Genomic DNA, 25,159 nt, shown 5'->3' with positions numbered 1-25,159 from the left:
AAGGTCAGCTTTTTTCTTGTTTTAAAGGAAACTGAAATAGCTTTTTATGTAATGTAGCATGATTACTGATGACTTATTTCTTAAGTTAATAGGAATGCACTCTCCTGGAAGCTTCAAATTGCTGTCATATATAAATGTTTTTAGCTCTTTCCTTTCATGCCGTTATGTTTATGCACCTTCAGCAGACTGTGGTACTTTGTGCTTATTTAGTTTTCTTAAGTGGCCCTTAATTAACAAATGGTTTGACGTTTCTTCTGTAAAGTGAGATTTAAGCTAATATTTTTAATGAATTTATGCTTGAATATAGCACTTCAGAGAGAAATATTGTAAAGCTGTTATTACTTAATAATGTGATTGGTGATCTCTAAATAGATCTTTGAATGTTACCAATGCATATTTTTATGATCAGAAAGCACAGTAATAGAAAACTCTAAGAAGCAGAGTAATTGGAATAAAAAAAAGATGAGATAATGTGATGTTCAAAAGAGATCCTGTCTTGTTCAAAAATTGAATTACAATGTCTTCTCTAAATAAATTAATACCAGCTATATTTGTGAGGAAGAGATTCATATAGTAAACAATTATATAGAGCCTCCTTTTCTTGCTTGGAGAAAAATAAGCAAACTACTGCATAGAAAAAGTTTTTTAGAGGAGACCATCTTTTTGCCCTGTCAGAATCTTTTATAGTAGTCATACCAGTCTTTTATCACTCAGTAACAATAGGCTTCAGAAACAACTTAGTTCAGTCTCCCGATCCTTTAAACAGAGTGACTGTTTATCTGAAATTTTTAGAATTGAAGCCTTGAAAACAGTTGATTCTTGGAATTGTGGGAACAAAACATCTGGATGGTGCGGTGAATATTTCAATTCAATAACAGATCTTAGGGACCTGAGTGCCATGAGACTGGAGTGAGATTCAGAGATAAAGATGTGTTCAATATTTTTCTTTCTATATTCAAGGTAACCAACCAATAAACAAATAAACAATGACAAACAATACACCACACAGTAATTCATCATCAATGAAGAGCTGCAATGTTCACATGAAATTTATTTATTACACTAGTAAATCTTGTGACTAGCATTTAGCGTTATTATTTTAATTGATCAATTAGTTAATTAATTAATAATTTCTTTGGTTAAAGTGTAGCAGTATCTCCCCTTTACCAACAAACCAGTATTCATTTAGTTTGCTTAGTACTCTTTCTTCAAAAAGTCATCAAATAAAAGATACAAAGTCCTTTACATTTTAAGATGTAAACTTTATATAAAGTTTTATTACTATGATTATCAGGTTTTCTACAGACTTATGTGTCTGTGATCTTGTCCATATTCTTTATCTGCATCCTAACTGGGTTCATGTCATGCTCTACAATAGGTATAACTAAAAGGGATGAGATTTGTTTTTCACTCAAGTCGTTGGGGAAAAAAATGTCTTTGCTTTTTTTAACATTTCAAAATTTTACAGCTAAGTAACTTTTACAGTTGACATTAATTAAGTCTTTTCCCCATTTTTTTCTGACTCATCAAAGACAATGCAGGTTTTGGCATGCTTCTTACTAGTGGTGATTTGTGTAGTCATTTATATATGTACCTAAAGATTTTTTTTGTACCTGTCTGAATTTTATGATTCAGGGTGTCCTTGAAGATGGTTCCTTAATTAAATAATGCTAATTTATGATGTTATAACTTTAATTTATCCATAACTTAAATTTATCTACCATGTATTATGTACATATTTCATATGGTTAACTATTATAAAATGAAATGAAATAAAATAACAAAAGTCTTTGCAAACACATAGCTCCAGCTCTTTTCATGAAATTTTTACCATTTGACAGTGTTTCCATAGCATTAAAAATCAGTTCACCAATTGCTCAACTATGTAACGGAAGACTACATTCAACTAGGTACCCTTAAATGTACATTCCACACCCACGTTACATGAAAGAGGAGAACTGCTATGCATCATTGCTATGCTTATTATCTTTTCAAACCATGAGTCATAGTAAAGGAATATTTATCAGAGTATAACCAGAAAAATAATGTAATTTATTACTTAGGCTATAGATATCTAAGGAGCTATTATTTAGTTTCATATATATTTGTAAACCTAATTGTAATTCACAGGGAAATATTTGCAGTATAGTTTTGAAGTATGGTAATGGAAATGGTTACTTCTGAAACTGGATTCATTTTAATATCTTGAAATTGGATTGTGTAATGGGTTTTTGAGGTCTGTTATTTCCTTACTTTCCTGCCACTTTAATGCATGAGCCCTACATTGAGGACTGTATCTTGGCATTTAAATGCTTTAAGATTGGTAATAATAGAAGTGGTTTGTGTACACTTCTTAAAAAGAGAAAAACTTGACACAGGTAGTCTACTTACTTGATGTGCCTCCATTGATTATTCTTCATGAATATTCACATAAAATATGGTATGCACTTCATGTCTTGCATATTAATCAGATTAGCCTTATAGAAAACTGATATGCATAAAGTTTTAAGTTACTCTTTAATATTCATCATACAAGGGAAGCAATAAAACCCAGTTTGAAACTTTAGGAATATTTTAAGTTAGTCTATAAAATGCAAATTTTCATATTTTAAATATATCTAATTTTCTTTGTTTAAGTCCTCATATTTCTTGAACTCTTATCTTTAAAACAGTTGTATTAATCCTTACATAGTTTTAAAACTTATTACAGGACCAGTTAAACAAGATACCAGACAGATTATTTAATTAATTTTATTAAAGAGGCTAGAAAATTACCATCATATAAACAGAGCCCTGAGGCTAAATCTAAAAATAAAGTAATATTTACATCATTATTAAATGTCATGTGGAGAAAATATGCTTCTACCTGCACTGATAGTCTCCAAAATTCATCATGAAAAAGAGATACCAATTTAGAATAATTATAAAATGAAATATTTTACTTAAAGCTATGTAATGGTTGGTAATAATTTTATATGACTTCCTAGTACTTACCTTGTTTTTTGAATAAGTCTAATAAGCTAGAACAATAAACTGTATTAAACACAGAGGTATATCATGATTAACATTATAAAATGTTAAAATATTATTTCTGAAGTCACAGAAAAAAAATTCATAAAACAGCAAGTTTTTCAGGTCCGATATTATATGTTAGCCTCTTTACAAGTTAATAAGTTATCCTGTTAGTATCATAGATCCTGGCAGAAGACAAAAGGCTCCTAGTTCCGAGATAAATGATTATAAATATTCACAGCATAGGCAGTACCAGGTAAGTGAGCATGTTTGTATTAGTTTGGTTCCCTGAAAATCCCACAGGGAGAAAGCAATATGGATTCAAATAAACACTGCATCTGCACTGAGTTTGTATTACAGCTGAAGAGTACCGAGCTTTGGGAATTCATCACTTTTATAGTTAGGAGGAAGCAAGCTTACTCTTTGTCCCAGAGGGAGATGTTACCTTATTCCTCAAGGTTGCTCACTGGGAATTCAGATCTAAGAAATGAACCAGGTAAAGAGTTGTCTGGGCCTTGCATTCCAGGCACATCCTGTAAGATACGCAGAAGCATGAAAGATCTATGAAGAAATATCTCATTTTGGTCAACAATAAATTGCATATATAATGGTGGTCCCACAAGATTATAATATTGTATTTTTACTATACATTTTCTATGTTTAGATATGTTTGCAAACATAAATACTACCATTGTATTACAATTGTCTATGATATTCAGCACAGTAACATGCTGTACAGGTGTGTAGCCTAGAAGTAATAGGCCATAGTGCAGTCACAAAGTGACACATGACTATCATCTTTATGATAGTTTCAAGAAATCAATCACATACATTTAGTAAATAATTTTAATTTTCTTCTATGTGGAGAGAGATCCTACTATATGGACAATGTACAACTAATTTATCATTATGTCTTCACTAATCTATTCTCCATAATGGGGGTAACAAAAAGGGATGATGTTTATTCCCTCAGTCTGGCAGTTGGTGAGAAATAATTTGCTAATCTTTTAAATATGGAAAATTTTTACAGGTAAAACATTAACTAGGTTTTTCCCTATTTTTTTCCAAATGATCTTTTGAAATTGCTTTTAGAATCAAATATAAGTTACACACACACAAATAATATTTATTGCTTTTTGTCAGCATATATTATTTTTAATTAGACAACCTCTGTATGTTTGATTATCTGCATTATTTACCAATTATGTCCTGGAATCTCTCAAAAAAAAGTCCCAAGAAAAACAATTACTTTCTGCCACTACTAAAATGTGTTTTTAACACAATTTAAAAGTTGAATTCCAAGAATATTTGGAGGAGGCATCATTAACTCAAGAGCATATATTTCAATGAGTCTATGGGTGGAAGACTAGCCAAGAATATGTACAGAACCTTTAATGTTTTAAAAATAACATGCATATTGTATTTTAACATTAAAAAGATTTAAAATTCAATGTGACATTTGTGATGCAAAATAGGTATTTGATATGTGAATTATTTCAGAACATAATATTGATCTAGATGTATTAAAACCTTTGGTCAGTTCTAACCCAAAATTATGCCTTTGACTCACACAATTTTAGACCTAAAGGGAGTTATGAAAACACAGTTAATGTTCACATATTATAAGAACAAACTAGAGTCGTTAAAATCGCTTATTTATGGTAAAGTAGTAAATTAGAAGCAAAACTGAAAACTTTTTTTTTTAATATTGCAGTCTGGACCTTTACATGGGTATGACGTTCGCTTGATTTGTAAAAAGATATCAAAATCTCAACTAGAAAGAACAGGGAAAATATTGACTTAATAAGATTAAGTTAATTGAAATAATTATACTACTGATAATATTGACAATTATTTAGGAAGAGCTTACAATATGATAAGCAATATTCTAAACAATTTATATTTAAAACTGATTTAATTTGCACAGCAATTAATGTACTTACTAGCATATTTTTCATACGAGTAATGGGAAATCAAATGGATTTAACTAATTTTTCCGAGAGTATCCATGCAATAAATGATTGAGTCACAATTTTGTGCAAATAGCTTGACTTCAGAACAAGTATTCTCTCCATTAAAGTATGTGTTAATGGACAAGCTAAGATACAGGCAAAATGTCAGAAAAATAATTTTTCACTTTCTATGCATGTTGTGTCTTACGCACTCTAACACAAGAAGTAAAGATGGACAGAAATTGAGTCCTGCAAAATTGTCCCTCTTTCAAAACTACTAAACACTGCGATTGTTCCTAGACCTGGCCACATGAATTAGGAGGGATGACTGTAGAAAAATATTGTCGTAGATCCAAAATAATATGCTCAAATTGTGTCATCTGTCTTTCAAAGTCTTAAGAAAATTATTAGGAACCATAATGTGATGGGAAATAGGTAATCAGAAAGCTAGGATCATAAAATAGCATGATATTAATCCTAAATTAATTTGTTTTGTCATGTATCCAAGCCTAGGTGATTATAAGTGTCCCTGCAACCAGCATCGAAAGACATTGTTATATACTCCTGCCTGTGAAAAATACAGCTCATTTCTAGCATGTACTTTAAAATAATTTTTCTTCTCTAGATAAGCTCTTGTGCCTATTTTCCCCAATTCCTAACTATGTTTATTGATCATAGAGGAGAAGCATGATGAAATGTTACTGAGAAATGATGCATCATTTTTAATGACCAAGTCAAGTTTATCTTTGGACTTTTTCCCACCTCCAATGCCTGGCCCTTCTCCTTGACCTCCATCAGTAACTCCCCTGTGTACATTATTTTAGAAAACACATCTAAATCATATCAAAGACATAGGATGATTCTAACTTGGTCTTATGCTCACTTACGGTGCTGGCAGAGGAAATCCACTTACTTTCTTTTAGTTGTGTAAAAAGGGATAAAATCTTAAGTTATTGAGTGTAATGATTAGCTAATGTCTCTTAAGCACTAAAGAAGTTCTAAAATGTACTGAATGATGGAAGAATAGAAATTTGTGGACACAGCAGTTCAATTCTCCACCAGCACTTTAAGCAATAAATACAGTATTACAGATCTCATTCCTTTCTAGCATTTGGTGTTCCCAGGAGATAATACTTTACTTACACGAAAGCTATTAAGACTAAGTCATGCATTTACACTTTTGTCAATAGTTTTATTGGAAGATTCTTTATACTATATTTGCATTTGGGGTATAGTAGAAGTTTTGATTTTGCCGTAGAGTTATATAGTAATTATAGCTATATTATCTTTGTAGAACAGTGTTTTATGAGAAACGATAGCAAAAATGAGAAAAACTGTACACTGTTATGAGATTGTCTACTTTTATTATCATTGTCGAAGGGATGTGTAAAATTTCTAAAATACAATTTCTTTAAAATTTATCCTACAAAACTTATATCACTTGCTTAATACATAAAAAAAGCGTTTTTAATTCAGATCTCTTAGTTGAGTAGCAAGTGAATACTAGCCAATGGGGATGCAAGTTTATTACACACTAGAACATCAGAGTACTTTATTTAAAAAGTATTATTCATATGATTGCACATAACACTTTGGAATGTGGTCACTTTCAGATTGCTGAGAATAAAGTATTTTTATGTCTCACCCTGAAGAGTCATAAACATTATGAGGTACACTGTATTGCAGCATATTCTGTAATTCATTGTGATGTGAAACTGCTGAATTTTTTAAAGGAAGTAAATTACTTTTTAAATGCCACTTACTTTACATTCTTAATGATAGATAACACAGCATATGTTGACTATTCTGGGTTAATTTCTTTTCTTATTTCACCAGTTGGTCTTAGACACTTTTTTCCCCTTAATACGTTTCCAGAATTATCCTGGTTTTCACAGAGATTACATGGCAAAAATGGCTGTAAAGTTGTTTAAATCAAATGTTGCTATTTCTTCATAGAATTATGCACTTTCTTTCTGTATGTATATGTTCTTCTTTCTTTTGGTTTGTATACACTATAATCCCATTGAGCCATTTTAATTACATATTCACCATTGCAGAATCTTCACCACTCAAAAGACATTCTATTAATCTAAAATGATTCATGTATGATAGTGATCTTAAAATTACTAACCCATTTATTAATGATATACTTGTGAAGATTCTTCATACTATATTCTAAAAGAAAGCATATGTATTTACATTATGTCTTTTATGATTTCATCATCACATTTTGTGAAACTAAGAGCAACATATAGAAATTAACACAGAGGAGTATATTAAAGAAAATAAAGATCACCTGCAATAATATTTCTTAAAATCTAACATTTTCATTTTGATATATGCCTCTATGTTAAATTATATGTATTTGTATGCATATACAGATATAAGAAAAATACTTTATTATTAAATAAAAAGCATATCATGTTTTATATGCTGAATTTTCACTTGTTTTTTAGTTTAAATATATGTCCTAGATATGTATAACATAACAATAAATATGTTATCGTTTAAAAAAATCTTTAAAAACTTCTTATTTCATAATTGCTACACATATATGATAATGATTTAAGAAATCCACAATTTTAATTATTAATGTTGTTTACTCTTTCTTATTTACTTTTTATGAGAATATACTTCTTTTGTATGTATCTACACAGGTGATTATTTTAGAATTAATTTGTAAGCACAGAATTGATGTGTCAAACAATTTTCTCATTTGAAATTTGGTACATAGAACTGAAGCAATTTTAAAATGTGTAGAAATGCTCATACATGATGAATATGACCAATGCAGTACATTACCCATCTTGTAAACACTTTCTAATACATTTGTCAATATATGCAGTTATCCTACTAACATATTTGCCTGCCCTTTTTTCAATTACATTGCCTTGATAAGCAATGAGAAATCTCATATTTTTATATTATTGTTCTTGGAATTTCTCATTTGGTGACACTTTTGCAAGTTGTTTGTCCATTTCTCTATTTAGATGCTCATCATTTTCTTGTTATGTTATCCACATAAATTACCTGTTATGAAATTATTCTAAAGCAGAAATAAAATAATATACGTAGAGGACGAAGGACACCATATACTCATTAGAATCAAAGTAATCATGTTTAGTCATGTTTGCTAATAAAGGTAAGAATACTCCTGCATTCCTCCCCAATCTATTTTACTCTCTCCATCTACAGAGATGAATAATTTTTAAAATTTAGTCTATATTACCTCTACCATGATTTTAACATCTATTACATATATACTATAACATGTATACATATATACATTACATATATAGTATTTTCCAAGAATGTTCCCTCCTATAACGTGTTGATTAAAGATTACTACTTTCATACATCAAAATTTTGTTTCTCACTTACATTATAGCCCAATGTACATTGTTGAGGAACTCTGCTCAATAGGCAGGAACACAGGCTCCTTTTAGCTAATAGTTCTACCATCACTAAGGACACCAAAATCCTCCATCAAACCCTCTACATTGGACAGAGGCAAGAGGTAAAAACAACCATGGTAAGTCTCTTCACGGGCAGTGTTAATGACCAGCCTGGAAGTTGTGTACATCATTTTGGCACACATTTAAATGTCAGAACTCAATTGTTTGATGCCACCTTGATGCAAAATGATTCAGAAAGGCCAAGGTGCAAAAGGACAAAAAAAGGATTTAGTGCATATTGAGCTAGTTTATCACATCTACATTCACTATTAAACAAATTTGAACTGCGTTTCTAAAAAGAAATAAAGGAATTGTGTCTTATATTTTTATGTCTCACCCTGAAGAGTCATAAACATTATGAGGTACACTGTATTGCAGCATATTCTGTAATTCGATTATAGGAGATTTGTACTTTTGAACTAGGAACCCGGAGGACTATAGAGACAAAAGATACAAGTATGGCATGATTATTTTTAATGAAATATGAAGAGAGAAAATACTTTTTTAACCAAATTTTCTCATCTCTTTAATTTGTCTCAGGATCAATTATTTCTCCATTTTGATACATTTCCATAATCTAAATGTGTGTGTGTGTGTGTGTGTGTGTGTTTATTTCAGGGGAGATATTTAAAGAATGGCAAAAAGAAAGAGTTGAAGGCTCCTGCAGAACTAAGGTTATTGTTTTGTCTATTCTTACTGCTTTTCTCGGCTGCTATGGACTTGCACTACTTATGGCCCCTCCAGCTCTTTATGTAGCCCTCATCACTAAGTTAGCTGCTGTCTTTCTCGGTTACTTTCCTATCTAACGGCCTCATTACCTGTTAAATTTCAGTTATGTTTTACTTCTGTAAATAAACCTTGGACACCTTTGACTAAATAAAGCTTATTTGCTATTCCCATGGTACTTTAAAAATTTTTTCTCATATTCAACACACTTCTGGTTATCGGTAAAAGAATGATTTATCCACTTATACATCTCATGAGGACAAAGACCATGTGAGTCCCTTTTATCACTATATCACTAATGACCACATAGTAGGCAGAACATTAATATTCAACTGAATTAAAATTCTGTTAAAATTGATTGGATTAAAACATCTATGTTATATGTAAACAAAAAATGCTGTGATGGTATTTTAAAATAAAGTTATAAACAGATATTCTATAAGCCACTCATATAAAGAAAAATTGCTGTTCTTTCAGATCATACCTGGTAGCTGCGAATGATTATTTTTAATCATGTTCATGGAAAACCAGGATAAAGCAAATTATAGAAATAGGTAGAAAATGAAAATGATAGAAATATCATTTTCTATAGAACTATAGAAAGTTATTCTTCAGAATATTATTACAATTGAAAAGATAAGAGAATAAAGAGATAGAACACAGGAATAAAAAAAGAAAATCGAAAAATGTATTTTTTTGATTTTCTTTTTTCTTGGATGCTATTTGTAAGGTGATCTACATGCAGCAGTGTGGTAAAAATAACTTTTACTAACTCACAAAACCTGATAGTTAAATTTGTAGAAATATTGTGAGCAAGTTATTAAACACAGCCATTATAAAAATAAAATCACATACATTTACAATTAATGTTAACGCTAAAAGAGATTTTAGCTTAATTAATATAGTTTGTAGAATTTAATAATAATGGAATGATAAAATCACATATCAGTTTAGTGACAATGAACTTATTAGGAGTATTAATTTATTGGGAGGCATCTCTGCCAGTCAAACAGCAGTTTTATTGCAACCATAGGTTGGTTATGGGTATGGTTTGGCAAAATTTAACAAAAATCTATTTCCACTCTGTGGAAAGAAAAGTTTTTAATCAAAAAAATTAAAGTGAACAATATCTGATACTTGTAACACTGTGTATTTGTTAATATGTATGACTTATGTAATCAATTTATGACTTTGTTAACAGTTGCAATTACAAGTTTGTAAATCATATAAGCAGTGCATATTATTAGAGATGGAATATGGTGGCTTCTTACCAGCAATTTGTATGCTCACCTGTGCATTTGTTTTGAAGAATATGGACAAATATTGAATGGCACTGCATTTCACATTACTGGAAAAATTACTAGCAAAATATAATAATTAAAATGAAGACTGCCAGAAAAGTATTAAAATATTGAATACATTATTGAATTGTAGAACACTTGATTATAAGCATACGACCTCAATTAAAAAATATTGAGTTTATAGTAAATAAAACATAAAGATTATTTTAGTAGCTTCTATTAAAACGTGGTAAGGGTATTTCTTCAGGTGAAAATAAAATAAAATAAAATAAGATGGACATTCAGATGTTCAGAAATAAATGAAGAGCAGAAATAATGTTAAATATGTGAGCAAAATAAAACTTTTTTCATTTCTATTATATATATGACTAAGAATAAAATTAGCATTGTACTGTGAAAAATATACTGTATACATAATACATATAATAACTCTAGAATAAAAGATGAGAAACAGATTAATAGGCCTACAGAGTACAAAAGGTTTTAAACTTTGCATAAACTGGGACAATATTAACTATAGATTAATCATAAAAATTCTAGAATGTTTACTTTAATCCCTAAATTAGCCACTACAATATTATTACAAAAATATATGCAGAGGAATCCCAATAGATATTTAAACATTTGATTCTAAAAACAACAGAAAAGGGTAGAAAACGAAAAACAAAGAAACACAAATTAGAGGAAATAAACAGAAAATAAGCAATAAAATAATAGATCTAAATCCAAGCACATCAAAAGTTATATTATGTGTCAATGAATTAAACATGCAAATGAAACATCAAAAGACAGACATTTAGTAATTTTTTAAAAGGAAAGCAAGATATGGATCTATTCTGTGTAAAGAGAAGAACTTAAAATATACATAAAAAGGAAAATAGGCTGAAGTTAAAGGGAATGCCAAATATATACTATGGAAAGAGGAAGTATAAAAGCAGAATCTCATATATAATTATAATTTGAATTATATTTTGAATTATAATTCAAAACAAAACAAACTGCCAGAGATAAGAGTATTTTACAATTATAAAATTCAGCTTATCAGAAAGACATAATCATTTTGAAGTATAAACAAATAGCAGATTTTAAAAATAAGCAAGGTATACTGAAGGGAAAACAGACCATTAAGTAAATATAGTGGCAGGTTTTAACACTTTTCTATTAACAATTTATAGAACTGCCAAATAAAATTGTAAATACTTTAAAAATCTGATAAAGAGTATTCAACCATCTTTACTGAACTTAAATAAATGAAAAACTAGTCAACAAAAGCAAACATGACCTCTTTTCAAGTGTGCATGGTACATTCAACAAAGTAGACCTCATGTAAAACAAGTCTAGTTAATTTAAAATAATTGCAACCGTAAAGATTATAGTCTATATTTAAATAGAAGTTAATTAAAGTTCAATAACAAAAGCTATCTATATTATCCTGAGTATTTGAGAATTAGGCAGCACACTAGTAAAAAACAACCCAATAAAAATTATGGTAAGAGAAATTAGAAGATATTTCAGAATTAATGGAAAATAAAACAAAACATATCAAAAAGGAACAACATAGCAATAGCAGTACATAGAAATTTGTAGCATTAAATGTTAAAAAGAATGGTTTACAATTAATGGCCTTCTGCCTTTAAAAAGTGACAAAAAAAGAGCAAAGATATCAAGATATGTAGAATGGAACAAATAATAAAAATAAAGGTAAGAGCAGAAATGAATAAATTAGAAAACTTAAAAAGCAATAATAAAATTAACAAAGTTGTACCTTGGTCCTTTGAAGAAGTGAACAAATTTATTTCTTTAAAATTCTAGTTAAAAATTATCATTAAAAAAGAAGAAACAAATAATGTTGATGTTTATCACTACAGGTCATATAAAAATGAAACACATTATCAGGATTTATTATGAGTAACTTTAGGCCCACAAATTAGACCATGTAGATGAAATGGGCAATTCCTTAAAATGTAAACTTACCAGAGCTGGAATAATAAAATATAGAAAATGTGAATAACCTTATCTTTACTAAAGACAAAATATGCTGTCAAATACATTTGCACAAAGAAAAATACAAGATTGTTTTTACTAATGCATTCTAGTATTTATAAAATAAAGGACACCAACCTTTCAAAAACTTGTTCAGACAATAGAGGCAAATATCTTGTCTCCATTGTCCCCATTAGCCAAATCAATTTTAAAAATTCCAGCTATACACTGTCTACAAGAAACTTACTTTAGATACAAAAACACAAATACATAGAAAGTGAAAGTGAAAAGATATTCTACACAAATATTGACTTAAAGTAAGTTGGGTCAGATACACTAATATAAAACAAAATAGACTTTAAGTCAAAATTTGTTATAAAACACAAGGAAGGATATTATATATTGACAAAGAAAGTCAATCTATGAAGAAGATGTAAACATTATAAACATTTACATATTTATGAATAGAGCCACATGATATATGAAACAAAGATTGACAGAATTTAAGGGAGAGAAAAGGCTATTGTAAAATAGTGGTTGGAGACTTCAGTACCCTACTTTCAATAATGGATAGAATAACTAGACTGAAGTTCAAGAACAAAATACAGAATTTAAACAACACTATAAATCAACTAGTCTACCAGACATCTATTTAAAACATAACACTCTATACCCAATAGCAGTAGTTATTAAATTGAGTAAGGGGTATTCAGATAGCTTGTAAAACATTATTTTTGAGTGTGTTAGTTAGGACGTTCCCAAAAGAAATTTGCATTTAAAACAGTAGACTGAGTAAAGAAAATTGCTCTCACAATGTTCGTAGCTATCATCTGATCCATTGCAGGTCCACATAGAACAAAAAGACAGAAAGTTCAAATTATCTTGCTCCTTAAGCTAGGACATCCATCTTCTCCTGCCCTCAGACATTGGAGTTCCTGGTTGTACAGGACTCCACGACTGATACCAAGAAGGAACATTGAATAAACTTACAAATGTAGACATTAAACAACACATTTTATAACAACCAATGTGTTAAGGCAGAATTCAAAAGCAAGATTAGAAATTTCTATGAAACAATCAAAAACAAAAACACACACCAAATCGTATTGGATGTAGAGAAAACAGTGCTTAGAGAGAAATTAATAGCTGTCAATACCTCCTTCAGAACGTAAATTTCCCCCACATGAGACAGCTTTGCAAAGTCATTTCAAAATATGTCAAATAAATATATTTTGGGATAAAATGATTTGATTTTTATTCAGGGCCTACTCTCTGTCATGTGATGCTGTACCAGAGTCAGGTTGAAATTTAGTATCCCATTAGCACAAAGAGTCTCTGCTTTAATTTTAATGCTGGTCTGTTGTGTCTAAACACCCAAGGGACGTAGGTATAATGAGACATGTCTGACACAACCCCCTTCCTGTCATGACCTTAACTAGTTTTTCAGTTTTGGGGGGAGATTTTCTTGCCAAGAATGGGGTTCATTCAGTCAATTAGGGAGCTTAAAATGGTGTTTTTGATTTATAAGCGAATACTGTTAATAATTATAATTATACACCAACAAATCAGATAGCTTGGATGAAAGTAAAACTATATAGAAATACATAAACTACCAGGAATGACTCATGAAGAAATAATAAATACGACAATACCTATACCATGTAAAATAATTGAATTGGTAATCAAAACTCCCAGTAAAGGAAAATCCAGAAGGAGATGACTTCATTGGTCAATTTTATCAACATTTAAAGAGGAGTTAAGACCAACATTTCTCACTACTAGTCTTCTAAAAAACAGAGTAAGAGTGAGTATTTCATCATGCATTCTATGAGGCCAGTATTACTCTGATACCAAGACTGGACAGACATCACAGTAAAATATAATTAAAGATTACTATCCCTTATTAATACAGATACACAATTAATACTAGAAAACTTAATTTAGAGGTATTTTAATAGGTATACACAGTATGACCAAGTGGTATTTATCTCAAAAATACAGGAGGTGGTTCAACATAAGGAAACCAATCAATGTAATAGACCACACTAACAAAATGAAAGGAAAAACAAAACACATTGTTACCTCTATTGTTGCAAAAATAAAAAGCATGACATCTTACACCTTTCCAAGAGAAAAACACTCAACAAACTGAAAATAGAAGGAAACATTCTTAATATGATAAGGACAAATAGAGAAAGCCCACAGCTAATGTATTTTATAATAAAAGTCATAGAGCTTTCTTCTTTTTGTGAGTTTGCCTTACATTCCTGAAAAAAACATGATGATGACCTCACCACTAGCATCTGTGAATGTGACCTTAATTGGAAAGATACAAGCTAAAATGTGGTAAGAAGGCCCTTGATCTAACATGACTGGTGTGTCCATATAGAAAGGAGAGAAGAGACAAAGAGACAGATATACACAGAAAGGATAATACCATGTGAAGACTTAGATGAAGGGAAGACAAGTGATAAGCAAGGTGGAGACTGGAGCTAATAAGCAGCAGGCTAAAGAATGTCAAAGTTTGCTAGCAAACTTTTGGAAGTAGGACAGAGTGCATGCTGATACCTTGATTTTAGGCTCCTAGCCTCCCAAACTGTATGGGAGTAAACTTTTGTTGTTTTAATTCAGTAGTTTGTTACAGCAGTCCTAGAAAAGTAATATATCTCCTAAGATCTCCAAATTATCTTGCTCCTTAAGCTAGGACATCCATCTTCTCCTGCCCTCAGACATTGGAGTCCCTGGTTGTACAGGACTCCACGACTGATACCAAGAAGGAACATTGAATAAACTCACAGGAACAAGATAGTAATGCCCACTTTTACCACTTCTATTCAACACAGTACTAGAAATTATTGCTAAAGTAATGAGACAAAAACATAAATAAAATCCATCCAAATTGGAAATGAGTAAGTAAAACTTTGAGTACTATACAAAATGATCTTATATCTAGAAAATTCTATACACTCCACCAAAAAACCACATTAGAGATAATAAATGATTTCATCAAGCTAGTTGAATGCAAGATTAATATATAAAAATAGTTGTATTTTCATATACTACCAATGAATAATCTGAAAATAAAATTAATAAAACAATTCAATTTATAACAGATTTTAAAAAGAATAAAATACTTAGAAATAGGTTTAGCCAAGGTGCTCTAAAACTTTTACACTGAAATGAAAATAAATTCTTGAAAGACACTTAAGACTAATACATAAAAGGACACATCATGTTTTCGGATTACAGGACTTAATATTTTAAGATGGTAATATTCCTCAAGGCATCTATAGATTTAATTCAATAGCTGTCAACATCCTTATAGACCTTTATTCATAAATGGAAAAGCTGATCCTTGCAAATTCATAAAATTACTGATGACTCTTCATAGAAAAATCTTGAAAAAAAGAGCAAAGTTGGAGAATTCACACATCCTGATTACAAAAGTCACTATAAACTTACAGTAATTGAAATAATGTAGCACTGGCATAAGAATAGATATTGAGAATAATGGAATTGAATGCAGATTACCGAAGTAAATTAATACATCTACAGTCAATTGATTTTCAAAAAGGGAGTGAAGATTATTCAATGGGATAATAATAGTCTCTTCAACAAATGATGCTAGTACAACTAGATTTCCACATGCAAAAGAACGAAAATAACTTGTCTCACAGCATGCACAAAATTAACTCAACAACAACTGAAATGTAAGAGATAAAACTAAACCTCTTAGAACAAAAATATAAGGCTAAGTGTATGTGACCTTGGATTTGGTAATGGAGTTTTAGATATGACACTAAAGCACAACCAACAGAGAAAATCTCTAAATTGGACAACATCTAAATTAAAAATATTTGTGAATCAAATAACTCTATCAATAGAGAACATGACTCACAAAATGAGAGAAAATATTTGCAAATCATATATCTGATCGGGGTCTAGTATCTAGAATACATGAAGAATGCCTGCAACTCAACAACAAAGAGACGAACAACCTAATCAGTAAATGGTCGAAGGACTTTGAATTTCTACCAAAAAAAAAAAAAAAAAGCAACTGACTAGCAAGCATATGAAGATGGTCAACATCATTAATAATTAAGGAAATGCATTTTAAACCATAATGAGATAGCATGTCACATCCACTAGGATGGCTGTCATTTAAAAAAAAATTAAAACAATCAAACAACAACAAAAGAAAGACAGAAAATAAGACATGTTGGCAGAGAGGATGTGGAGTAATTGGAACCTTTATATATTGTTGGTGAAAATCTAAAATGGTGTAGGCACTCTAAAAACGGTTTGGTGGCTTCTCAAGAAATGGAACATAGAACTACCATGTAACCCTGCAATTCTTCTACAAGTATACATTTTTAAAAAAGCAAACTTTTGGGTTTCTACTTTTACAATAATTGTCTTAGCTGCACTTTGCACAATAGCCAAAATGTATTAATAACCCTACTATCCATCAACTGATAAATGAATACACAAAATGTAACATATCTATATTCATATTCAGCAATAAAATGGAGTGAAGAATTACTACCTGTTACAACGTGATGGACCCTGAAAATGTTATGCTAAGTTAAAGCACCTAAAACTCTAAGGTCACATATCGTATCATTCCATTGACATGAAATAGTCAGAATAGGTACATTCATAGAGACAAAAAAACAATAGATTATTAGTTGCCAGAGCATCAAGGTAGAGGCAAATGGACAGTGACTGCTTAGTAGGTAAGATTTTCCATTTGGCATGATAAAAATGTTCTGGAACTAGACGGTATAGTAATTTCAGAGTATTCCTCTGAAGAAAAAAATATAAGAGTTTTTCTCATTGTCATAATCCAATTTTTCCTTTATCAGAGTTGCTATATTTAAAGTGCCTTTTCCTTGTCACACAGACCATCTTATTTTTAACATTTTAAAATGAATAATTTGATCTTCTATCACCTTGTCACTTAACTTTTTATTGCTAATCTATTAGGAGAATTATTAACTACATTTATTCACCTTTTATTTAATTTAACTTTAAATTACTTTCTTTGTTAACCTATGATATGTGTAATTTTCTTTTTTAAATATAATTCAAGAATTCTCATCATAATTTTTCATGCATAAAAATATATTTAAAAAGGGGTTATTGAGATAAACTATAAGTTTTAAAAACTAGATAATGTTATTCATCAGTTTTAAAACTCCTAATTTTAAAACAGTCCTGTTATTCAATTTCATAGACACACAGAGGGATAAATGATAAAAAAGACATTTTGTTTTATGAAATCTAAAAATATTACTTATGGGGATAAAAGCATATTCAAGAAAACAGTCACAGATGCAGACTAGAATAAATATACTTTAATATTAACATGCCATGCTGTGTTTCTCTGAGAATGTATTCACTTATCATATCAATTAATGTGTTCGCTGCCTTGAAACATATGTACATATATAGCACTATCAACCTGACAGAGCACTAAGTAAACAACTTAATCTACCTTTGTAAATTACTATATTATGAAAGTGTATAATATAATTTACTGTAATTTCTATAAAGCATTGTTTTATTATCTATTGTTAAGAAACAACGATTTATACCCAAAGTGAAAGGTGACACTGTACTACTATGCAGTGGTATTTCTCTCTTCTCTGAAGAATTATGTGCTTTAGGTGGCTAAGGAAGCCTACTGTTTTCATCAGCACAACAGCTCTATGATCTGTACTGACTCACGGAAAATAGAAAAGTACACCTATATCAGTATTTGTTTAATTTTCAATGTTTCAAAATAAAACTTAGAGTTGTCAAATGTGTGACATAGTATAGGCAATTGCTTCTTTTTTCACCCCAAGCTAATAGAAATAATATTTAAATAAATACCTATTACTCACTCTACATCCAGTAAGTACTTGGCTATTTAAGCTACTATTTTAAGATTGGTGGTCTAATAATCATTGAACCAATTGTTTTTCTAAATATGTGCTCATATGAATTGAAAGACTAGAGATAACAAATTACACTTTTTTTTTCCACCTGGTATACATTCGAACATAAATACTTGGGAAAATTATGTCTCCTATAGTTCCTGAATGTCTAACCCAAATAAACTTACATTAAAAGTAATCAATAAAATTCAAATATGATTATTTTTAATATACCATGAGAGAATAAGGGATACCATTGTTTTCAAGCAAAACTGAACCCAAGGCTTAAATGTGGTTGTCAAGACTAAACCTAATCTTGTAATGGAATTAAAAATTCTTAGAGACAAAGTTGATAAAATTCACAATACCATAACACACTATTTTTAATTTAATTTTGATAAAAAGCAATATGTAATTTAAAGAAATTTTGTTATTAGCAATTAAGGAAGATGTAATAACTGACCACAAACCCTGAAAATCATGAGTCTGTCATTGATGTGGTTTCAGTAAAGATAAATATAGTAATTCGACATAATTGAAAAGCCAAATACTTAGTGATTACATAAGATAGTGTATAAGTTTATCCATATTAAGTTAGTGTCATTTTAAAATCACATTGCAACATTTTGGTTAGGTTCCGTGTAGTGTTAATACAATGTATTTGTCTCCTTAAGATATTAATTTTTTTATGATGTATTATTTTCAAATATTTTCTTACATTTCTTAGGTTGTCTCTTTACTCTGCTTTTTGTTTGTTGGTTTCCTTTGTTCCGTAGAATATTTTTAGTTTGATGTAATCTCATTTATCTATTTTTGTTTTTGTTACTTGTGATTTTAAGGTCATATCCAAAAAATAATTGTCTAGGTCAATGCCATGGAGCATTTTACAGATTAGTTTGATAGAATAAGGTCTCACATTTAAGTCTTTAATTCATTTTGAGTTACTTTTTGTATATGATATCAGACAAGTCCAATTGCAGATTTCTGCATGTGGATGTGCAGTTTTCTCAGTACCATTTATTGCAAAAATTATTCTTCACTCATTGTTTATTCTTGGCACCTCTGTCAAAAAACAATTAAGCATAAATGCATAAATGTATTTCTGGACTCTTTATTCTGCTCCATTGATCTAGGTTTCTGTTTTTATGCCAGTGCCATACTATTTTTATTACTATAGCTCTGTAATATATTTTGAAGTCAGGTAGTGTGATGTCTCCAGTTTTATTCTTTGTAATCAAAATTTATTTCAGTGTTCTGCATCTTATGTCGTTCTATACAAATTTTGGGATAATGTTTTCCTGTTTCTGTGAAAAATATCATTTGAATTTTGATACAGATTAGATGGAATCTGTAGATCACTTTTAGTAGTATGTTCACTTTAACATGAATTCTTCCAACCCATGAACATAGGCTCTTTTTCCATTTGTTTGTGTCTTCTTCAATTTATCAATGTTTTACAGTTTTTAGTATATATGTTTTTCACTTCCATGGTTAAATTAATTCTTAAGTATTTTATTTTTTAAACTATTATAAGAGGAACTCTGTTTCTTGAAATTTTTTTCACAGAGTTGGTTGCTGGTTTCTAGAAGTGCTACTGATTTTTGTAAGCTGGTTTTGCAATGTGCAACTTTACTGTATTTCTTTATTATTTGTAGAACTTTTCTAATGGAGTCTTTGGGGATTTTTACACATACGATCATGTCATCTGCAAACAAAGATAATTTAACTTTTGAATGCCTTTTATTTATTCTTGCTTAATTGTTCTGCCTAGGACTACCAGTACTTCATTGAAGAGAAGTGACAAGAGTAGACATGATTGTCTTGTTCCTGATTCTAGAGGAAAAGATTTCAGCTATTTTGAGTATAATATTAGCGGTAAAATTTTATATATGGCTTTTATTATATCGAAGTGCATTCCATCTATATTTAAATTTTAAGAGGTTTTATCATAAAAGCATGTTGAACTTTGGAAAATACTTTTTTTCTGTGATATATTGAGGTGATTATATATTTTATCCTTTATTTTGTTAATGTGGTGTATCACATTTATTGATTTTTGAATATTGAACTATCCTTGCATCCCAGAGATAAATCTTACTTGATCTTGGTGAATAATTATTTTAATATAATGTTGCTAACAGTTTGTTGAGGATTTTTGCACCTTTAATATCATCAGGCATATTGGCTCATGTAATAAAATGGGATTCATTTTATTATTGATTCAATTGTTTTATAATGTTGTCCAGATTTTCTATTTCTTTATAGTTCAGTCCTGGTAGGTTTTGTCTGTCTAGGAATTAATCTATTTATTCTACGTTATCTAATTTACTGGCATATATTGTTCATAGTAATCTCTTTAATCCATTCTATCTTTCTGGTTTCAGCTCTAATATCACCTCTCTCATTTCTGATTTTACAGTATTTGAGTCTTCTTTCTTTTTTCCTTAGTCTAGCCAAATATTTGTTATTTTTTTCTTCTCAAAAACCATTAGTTTCACTAATCTTTTCTATTGTTTTTCTGTCTTTCTTTTATTCATTTCTGCTTTGATCTTTGTTTCTTTTTACATCTACTATCTTTGGGCTCAGTTTATTCACTTCTTTTTATTTCCATGAAGTGTAACCATAGGTTATTTATTTGAATTTTTTTCTGTTTTTGATACAGGAATTTATTGTTATAAACATTTCTTTTAAAACTACTTTATCTATATTCTCTAAGTTTCAGTATCTTGCATTTTCTTTTAATTTGCCTCCACATAGTTTTTTTTTTTTTTAATTTTTTTTTATTATACTTTAAATTCTAGGGTACATGTGCATAACGTGCAGGTTTGTTACATATGTATACTTGTGCCATGTTGGTGTGCTGCATCCATCAACTCGTCAGCACCCATCAATTCGTCATTTATATCAGGTATAACTCCCAATGCAATCCCTCCCCCCTCCCCCCTCCCCCCCCCCCTCCCCATGATAGGCCCCGTTGTGTGATGTTCCCCTTCCTGAGTCCAAGTGATGTCATCGTTCAGTTCCCACCTATGAGTGAGAACATGCGGTGCTTGGTTTTCTCTTCTTGTGATAGTTTGCTAAGAATGATGGTTTCCAACTGCATCCATGTCCCTACAAAGGACGCAAACTCATTCTTTTTTATGGCTGCATAATATTCCATGGTGTATATGTGCCACATTTTCTTAATCCAGTCTGTCACAGATGGACATTTGGGTTGATTCCAAGTCTTTGCTATTGTGAATAGTGCCGCAATAAACATACGTGTGCATGTGTCTTTATAGCAGCATGATTTATAATCCTTTGGGTATATACCCAGTAGTGGGATGGCTGGGTCATATGGTACATCTAGATCTAGATTCTTGAGGAATCGCCATACTGTTTTCCATAATGGTTGAACTAGTTTACAATCACACCAACAGTATAAAAGTGTTCCTATTTCTCCACATCCTCTCCAGCACCTGTTGTTTCCTGACTTTTTAATCATTGCCATCCTAACTGGTGTGAGATGGTATCTCATTGTGGTTTTGATTTGCATTTCTCTGATGGCCAGTGATGATGAGCATTTTTTCATGTGTCTGTTGGCTGTATGAATGTCTTCTTTTTTTTTTTTACTTTTTTTTTTTTTATTATTATACTTTAAGTTCTAGGGTACATGTGCATAACGTGCAGGTTTGTTACATATGTATACTTGTGCCATGTTGGTGTGCTGCACGCATCAACTCATCAGCACCCATCAATTCATCATTTATATCAGGTATAACTCCCAATGCAATCCCTCCCCCCTCCCCCGTCCCCATGATAGGCCCCGGTGTGTGAAGTTCCCCTTCCCGAGTCCAGGTGATCTCATTGTTCAGTTCCCACCTATGAGTGAGAACATGTCTTCTTTTGAGAAATGTCTGTCCATATCCTTTGCCCACTTTTTGATGGGGTTGTTTCTTTTTTTCTTGTAAATTTGTTTGAGTTCTTTGTAGATTCTGGATATTAGCCCTTTGTCAGATGAGTAGGTTGCAAAAATTTTCTCCCATTCTGTAGGTTGCCTGTTCATTCTGATGGTAGTTTCTTTTGCTGTGCAGAAGCTCTTTAGTTTAGTCATATCCCATTTGTCAATTTTGGCTTTTGCTGTCGTTGCTTTTGGTGTTTTAGACATGAAGTCCTTGCCCATGCCTATGTCCTGAATGGTACTACAGAGGTTTTCTTCTAGGGTTTTTATGGTATTAGGTCTAACATTTAAGTCTCTAATCCATCTTGAATTAATTTTCGTATAAGGAGTAAGGAAAGGATCCAGTTTCAGCTTTCTACTTATGGCTAGCCAATTTTCCCAGCACCATTTATTAAACAGGGATTCCTTTCCCCATTTCTTGTTTCTTTCAGGTTTGTCAAAGATCAGATGGCTGTAGATGTGTGGTATTATTTCTGAGGACTCTGTAACTGGCACAAGACAGGGATGCCCTCTCTCACCACTCCTATTCAACATAGTGTTGGAAGTACTGGCTAGGGCAATCAGGCAAGAGAAAGAAATCAAGGGTATCCAGTTAGGAAAAGAAGAAGTCAAATTGTCCCTGTTTGCAGATGACATGATTGTATATTTAGAAAACCCCATTGTCTCAGCCCAAAATCTCCTTAAGCTGATAAGCAACTTCAGCAAAGTCTCAGGATACAAAATTAATGTGCAAAAATCACAAGCATTCTTATACACCAGTAATAGACAAACAGAGAGCCAAATCAGGAATGAACTTCCATTCACAATTGCTTCAAAGAGAATAAAATACCTAGGAATCCAACTTACAAGGGATGTAAAGGACCACTTCAAGGAGAACTACAAACCACTGCTCAGTGAAATAAAAGAGGACACAAACAAATGGAAGAACATACCATGCTCATGGATAGGAAGAATCAATATCATGAAAATGGCCATACTGCCCAAGGTTATTTATAGATTCAATGCCATCCCCATCAAGCTACCAATGAGTTTCTTCACAGAATTGGAAAAAACGGCTTTAAAGTTCGTATGGAACAAAAAAAGAGCCCGCATTGCCAAGACAATCCTAAGTCAAAAGAATAAAGCTGGAGGCATCACGCTACCTGACTTCAAACTATACTACAAGGCTACAGTAACCAAAACAGCATGGTATTGGTACCAAAACAGAGATATAGGCCTCCACATAGTTTTAAATTTCCTTTTTAATTTCTTCTGACCACTGGTTGTACAGAAGCATGTGTTTAATTTCTAGATATTTATGAATTTTCAGACATTCTTTTCATTATTCATTACCGGTTACATAATATTGTTGTCACAAAAGAAAATTGATCTAATCTGTCTTCTGAGATTTACTGATGTGTTCATTTGCCTAATTTTTTCAAACATTATAACCGTATTGTATTTCCTTCCTTCTTTCATCCTCTCTTGCTGTCTTCCTTTGTGATCAGATGATTTTCTTTAGTGGTGTGCTTTAATTGTTTACTGTTTTTCTTTTGTGTACTACTATAGCTTTTTGCTTAATGGTTACCATGAGACTGATATAAACTGGAGAGTTATAACAGGCTTTATAAAGTTGATTTCAACTTAAATTTGTATTAAAAAAACTCTACACACTTTTTTCCAATTTACTCCACCCTTTTTATGTTTTTGATGTCACAACTTACGTCTTTTTATAATATATATATTATATATATATCTTTTTTTTTTTTTTTTGACAGAGCCTTGCTCTATCACCAAGGTGGAGTACGGTGGAGTGATCTTGGCTCACTGCAAACTTTGACCTCTTAGTTCAAACTATTCTCTAACTCAGCCTCCTGAGTAGCTGAAATTACAGGCATATGCCACTAAGCCCAGCTAATTTTTGTATTTTCAGTAGAGATGGGGTTTCACCAGGTTGGCCAGGATGGTCTCACTCTCCTGAGTTCATGATCCACCCGCCTCAGCCTCCCAAAGTGTTGGGATTACAGGTGTGAGCCACTGCGCCTGGCCTATACTATATACATCTTAATAAATTATTATAGTTATTATTAACAATAAGAGTGTGTAAGGGCCAAGTAGACACTGGGATTGACCTGGCACCTGGGTCCTCTGGGATGGATCTGGAATGCCCATGGGGCTGACCTGGTGCTACAGTTACCTGAATACTGAAGCCATTGGGCTGGGCCTGGATGCTGAGTGTGTAAGGAATGGCATAGAGTCTGGGTATGGAGAAGTGATCCTGGAACCTGAGTACATGAAGGTCAGCTTGACACCAGGGTCTTAGAATAAGCATGTACTCAGGGTCTACTAGAGTAGACCTGAACCCTGGGTCTGTGGGAATCTGGGGCCATGGGGACCAGACTGCAGCATGGGGCCAGCTTGAGGTTGGGGCAGGTGTAAAGCTTAGGCCTGCAGGGTCCAGTTCAGACCCTAGGATTGTGGGTAATGAGCATGGTGTCTACAGCCATGGAGGTTGACTTGATGCCTGGGGCCATGAAAATAGGCCTCTTCCATGGGTCTATCAGGGCCTTCTTAGAGGCTGAGTATGTAGGTGATGGCCTAGAGGCTAGGTCTGTGAGGAATGGCCTGAGTCCTATGGCCATAGGGGCTGTCCCATAACTTATTTCCATGGGGACTACCCTAGAACTGAGGTCTGCTAGAATGGGCCTGGACCATCAATCTGCTGGAGTATAAGGCTACAGGGGCAGCCTGGAGAGTGGAGCTGCAGATATATGCCAGGCACTGAGCAGGTCTAGGGCCTGTGTTCACAGGTAAAGCTTATTGTGTTAGGGTAAGGGTGTCCACCTAAGGCTGGGGCAAGCATGAAGCCTGAGGTTGTGTGGCTAACTTG

Source organism: Trachypithecus francoisi, unplaced genomic scaffold (genome assembly GCF_009764315.1).
Source record: "Trachypithecus francoisi isolate TF-2019V2 unplaced genomic scaffold, Tfra_2.0 Lachesis_group13, whole genome shotgun sequence".
Lineage (NCBI taxonomy): Eukaryota > Metazoa > Chordata > Mammalia > Primates > Cercopithecidae > Trachypithecus > Trachypithecus francoisi.
This window is presented reverse-complemented; position numbering follows the sequence as displayed.